General features: G+C 34.9%; 1 pseudogene; it reads left to right on the top strand.

The window, feature by feature from the left end:
• The first annotated feature begins 1,308 nt into the window (after positions 1 to 1,308).
• LOC140511060 (methylsterol monooxygenase 1-like) lies at positions 1,309 to 2,276 on the top strand (annotated as a pseudogene).
• Positions 2,277 to 5,900: the final 3,624 nt, after the last annotated feature.

Genomic DNA, 5,900 nt, shown 5'->3' with positions numbered 1-5,900 from the left:
AAGGCTGGAACATGGTGAAGTGAAAGCAGGGACTCACCTGAACTCTTTCACATATTCCTTCAAATACCTCTAAAAAGTGAATCTGAACAAATTTTAGAGTGGCAGAATCCACTAGGAGACAAAAAGTGTGGGAGATTTTAAGCCCAGGACAGGCCAGAAAGTTGACAAGAAGGATCTCTTACACAAGGCTAGGGGAGTGCAGAACATGAGGGCTGCACCAGTGCAGACATGGCCATAGTGGAGCAGGAGTGATTGGGAGAACTGAATCAACAGTGGTAGTCCTAATTCCCAAACCTCTCAGTACAGGACTGGAGTCTGAGGGAGCTGAATGAGAGAGAAGTGCAGGGCCCATGACAGAACCATTAGCTACTCCTAGGGCTATCAGCTCACAGACTTAATGTTTGAAAGTCACCTAACTGAATGTCTGGGAGGCAAGGTGTCAGAGTAAAGTGCGAGTGTTCTCACCTTCCCCTTGTTGACCTTGAAAAACCTAGAGAATGTTGCCCGGTAAAATTAAGGAATAGTGGGTTAAGCAAAAGATGTACTGCAGTCTTCTAGCTCTGGAGGATAGGGAGATTGACAGCAAGGGACCCTCTTGCTGTGACTGAAGAGGACCAGTGCTGGACTGGAGGCATCACAGCAAGCCCCTCCTCAGTGGAACAACAGGAGATCCTGAGCCCTCGAAGATAAAAGGCGATCCAGTAAGGTCCAACACCAGGACCACAGGTCAGGCCACAACAGAGACAGGGAAATTGTGCAGACACCATGCAGCATCAATGTGATTTTCAAAGCACCTGTGGCAGGCATGAATATTCCATTGCAATTCTGAACGCAAAATACCACAGACTTTCCACATGGAAGGCAGAACCAGAACATGTGTTCAGACAGCAGAAAGACAAATCCATCACAGTAACAAAAATCTATACACAATAACAATGCAGAGAACAATCAAATAAATAATTACTTAAACAGTAGATATAAATGCATTTTAAAAGCCTTATAATTCCTCAGTAGTGGGATTGTTTTTTTTTTTTTTTAATTTAGTATAAGAAGGCGAATTTTCCCTATTCCCATAAAAAACAGAAAACGTCTAAATAAGGGATTTTGTGCACTCTTAAATGATATTGGTATTTCAGGAATAATTTAATGTTCTTGTGAAATATTTCTCCAAAGAATAAAAGGACTCCACAGTTTAATGTAGGTCTCTAGAGGTGAAGGTCCAGACATAGGCTGTGGGAGTTAGTTTCTGTGGCCTCGCATTGGGGCACATGGTTTTGAACAATAAGACTGTTTGAAGAAATTTAAGTAATGGCTGATAATGCTAATGCCAGCATCTTTGGGTCAGTATCCTTGGTAGTGGAGTATTTTAATTTCTTATTATCTGACAATCCTTTACAAGGGCTGTTTAATAATGGTTGAATTTGTGTGCTGAATAATTACACAGAGTTTCAGATTGCAACATGGGGATCACACATAGTTCATGAAGTACTCTATTTCTTGTTTTGTTTGCCAGCATGTTTTTTCTTTCAGCTTTTACCTTAGATGCAAAAATATAAAATTAAAAAGCAAAAACCAAAAACTTTGGGAGGTAAGTGGAAATGTCTCAAACTAATTCTCTTCAGTCACTTTTGTACTCAAATAGCTTTGATTTTTGGTACCTGATATTTTACAGAGTATTTTGATATTCCCTATTATTGGAAGAACATGGTAAAATGGTACATGCTTTTGGCCAGATGATTTGGTTGTGCAATGATTGAAGAAAACTGGGACTATTTTCTTTCTGAACTTTTACAGCATAATATATGTATGTATGTATGTATGTATGTATGTATGCATGTATGCATGCATACATGTATGTATGTATGTATATATACATATGGGTGTATTTACACCCATAAAGTTCATCATGAGATTCAGGCTCCTTTTGGAATGGAAGCTGAATATGTACATTATATGGAAATGCTCATACTTTAAACCGGTTTTTTTAATTTGAATTTTGCTCTTTTGTGATCATGTAGTCCTCCTTTATGCATGGGTCACAGTCTGATTGAGAGAAAATATTGATGTGGAGAGTGGTTATGATATTCCTTTCAATGTTCTTAAATTCATAGCATTACATAATGGGACATGGCATCATGATTTCTACCACATGAACTTCATTAGAAACTATGCCTCAACATTCACATGGTGGGAAAGACTCTTTGGTACAGTCTCCATACATTGCCTACACTGAAAAAATGAAGAAATTGCTACACTTGGATAAAAAGACCAAATAAACATTAGTAACCTTTCTGGATGACAAATTTATAAGAGAACAGTAGCTAAAATCACTTCAAGGGGACCAAAGTAAGCATGTGTCCTGGCTACTACATGATAAAAAAATTAACAGCCTTCTGTTATGACTCTAGTAAGAACATTTTTTCTACTTTACATACAGCTTATGTGTATAAGGAAATGTGTATATACATGATATATTTAATTGCAGTTTTAATGAGCAAATTTAAAAGGCCATCTTACACAAAAGCAAAAAGGCTTACAAGTGTTATGTAAAGTTTTCAAGCATCTTTTTGAAATTAGTAGTTCCATAGATGCTGAAGGAATATGAAATTGAAGAATATCTCTTTTAAAATAGAATGCTTTTTGTGGGAAGCACAAGCTTGTGGTCATGTCCTTCCTTCTTTGGAAACTTGAACATATTTTTTTGCAATCTATCTAAAAAATCCAAATTTCAGGACTTTGTTCAAGATTATATTTCCAGTGAATACATCAGGCTTCTAATTGAAGGAAGTCTTGATTGCCTATGCACTTCACCAGTAGCCTTTCATTGCCATTAAGCACAAGGTGTTTGGGAAAGGCTAAACTTTAATCGTGGTTTCATTCAGAAAACATTGCTTCTCTTTTTGAAGGATTCCTGTTTGCTTGCAATATGCTGATGATATAATTAATTTAAACCACCCTGAATTAACATGAGGAGAAGATTGTAGGCTAGAGGCTTTTGCAACATTCCTTATTTTTTTTAAATTGAAAAGCCTTTCTTGATACTCCAATTTTTTTTTCTTCCTAAGTCTGTAGCATTTACATGACTTTGATGTGTGTGAAGTAACAGTGAACTAACTTGTTGCTGTTTATACTTGTGGCTATTGGAATAAAGATGTTTTTGATCTGTGGGGAAAAAAAGAAACAAGAAAAGATTCTCACATAAACAATTTCCACGCTGATGCCAGGTTCAAAGGAACAAACTGCTTTATATGATAATCACTTCAGGTACCTATAGTCAGTGGGACAAAGGTAGTGCTTGTCCCTGCAGTTGAACAATAAGTGTCGGCTAAAACAATCATTCTAGCTCCTTGAAACAGATTTTTTTTTGTCTCTGGAACTTTCTATTTCTAAAGTTTCCTCAAAAGGGAAACTGAAGAATAATAGTAACTCTATTCATTGCCTTCTGAATGTTAATGCAGCTTTCAATTTTACAAGATAAATGAAAGGTGAAGGGAGAGCAATGTCTCAAATACTCACTTTATATTGTACAATTTGCTTTAAAACATGTTTAGAAACAGTCTTTTCATTACCCTTTCTCCACCGTTTTGCAATGTAATTGAAAAAAGATGGCTATTTGAATCTAGAAGGTGAAAGGAATCATAATCACCATAAACATATATTGTAAATGAGTGCCATAACTCTCTGTTGATAAACAGTTCTAAACATCCAAAACCTGAGTGTTGGCTGTCAAGTGCATTACATCTGAAAGGGATTGCTTCTCCAGGGTATAGATGTTCTAGATAATTTGTGTTTCTTCCATTTAAAAAAAAAAATAAATGATACTTTCAATTTTGCTTTCACCAGAGATTGAGAAGAAAAGAAACTTCAGCAAGTTATAATTCAGTACATTTTTATTATATTTTAGAAGGAAAATAGTGGTGGGGTCAGGATGAGGAGATGAGGCAAGATGGAGTGAAAAAGGGATAGCAAAAAGGGACAGCAAAATCATATAGATGATAGAGGCCAAACCAACTCATATTTAAACAAAAATGCCCTCAATGACACCTACTAATATAAATGATATTTGCAAATATCTACTACCAGGAAAATTGCAAATTCCAGAAATATTTAACTATAACAAATAATATAATATACACTTTCTATATCTCTATGTACATCCATATATATATATATATAATAAAGTAAGCAATAATTAAATAAACTTCATGTGGGTTGTTTTGTTTTGTTTATTGTTCTGTCCAAATTCACTGGAATTTCCAGATGGATAAATTCCCTCTGCAATTGCAAAATACCAACTATGCTGCAATTTACAATTTCAGAGTGTTGCTTAAAGCACTTAAAGGCTGAGTGAATTGCTCTGGAGATTTCCCTCTATCTATGATGCTGAAATGCCTTTCTATAAAACTAGGTGTTATATATGTAAATGGATATATACATATATTTACAACAATGACTATGACTGAGTTGCAACGAAGACAAAAATCGGCATTTATAGAGGAGCTTTCCTCAATCAGAAAATTCTGATTTCAATGAAATTCACAGATCATTTGTATGTTTATACAAGCTATGTAATATCCATGTCGCACATATATGGAAGTGAGGTGGTTCAGTGAATAGAACACCAACCCTGGAGTCAGAACCTGATTTCAAATCTGGCCTCAGACACTTACTAGCTGTGTGACCCTAGGCCAATCATTTAATTCAATTAGCCTCAGTTTTCTCATCTGACAACAAGCTGGAGAAGCAAATGGCAAGCCTTTCCAATATCTTTGCCAACAAAACCCCATATCAAGTCATAAAATGTCAGACATGATTGAAACGAATCAGCAACAACAAACATACATAAGTAACTTTTATTAAATTTTATTACATGTCAGGACAAAATGAACAATATATTGGTTTATGTTTGTTTTGGTCCTTGAATACATAGAGTTTTATACTGGTAGTTTCATACATGTCTGTCAGTTAATCAATAAGCATTCATTAAGAACTTACTATATACCAGGCCTTATGTTCGGTATTGGGGATTCATGTAAATAAATACAACAAATCCAGCTCTCAAGGAATTGTAGAGTTACATTTTATTAGAAGAGATAAGTAAATATGTAATAAATATGTATTATATAAATATATGCAAAATATGGCAGGAACTATATGTGCTCCGCAATACAAATAAATACAATACAAATGCTATGTAGTCAGTAATGTAACTTGGAAGGCATTGCATAATAATAATAATAACAACAGCTAGCACTTATATAGCACTTTGAGTTTCTTGTGTTCTTTACTAACACTCTCTCATCTCATACTCACAACAACCCTAGGAGGGAAGTGCTGTTATTATGTCCATTATGCAGAGGAGGACATCGAGGCAGACAGAAGTTTCATGACTTATTGATTATGGGTAGCTAGTAAATTTCTGAGGAAGGATTTGAAATCAAATATTCCTGACTCCAAATCAAATATTCTATGTACTATACCACCTTGCTCCCTATGTTGAGACTGGCCCTGAGTTCCATCTGCAAGGAGCTTAGAGATTCTATATAGCAGAGGTGGATGTGAGCACGAAGTGAATTCTAGACATGTGAATGGTTGAAGGAAACCACATAGAATTGGAATATGGAATGCAAGGTCCAGAATATGCAATGAAATGAGGAAAATATATAATGAAACTGAAAAGATAGGATGAAGCCAGATTTTAGAGGGATTTAAGAACCAAACAATGAAGTATATGTGTGTGTGTATACACACATACACGTTATATGTATATATATATATATATATATATATATATATATATATATATATATATATATATATATATTATATGAAATATATATAATTCTAAGTTTATATCTCATTTTGTTTTAACATCACCTTTAAAGAAATTGCTTTGGCAT

Source organism: Notamacropus eugenii, chromosome 6 (assembly GCF_028372415.1).
Source record: "Notamacropus eugenii isolate mMacEug1 chromosome 6, mMacEug1.pri_v2, whole genome shotgun sequence".
Lineage (NCBI taxonomy): Eukaryota > Metazoa > Chordata > Mammalia > Diprotodontia > Macropodidae > Notamacropus > Notamacropus eugenii.
This window is presented reverse-complemented; position numbering and strand designations above follow the sequence as displayed.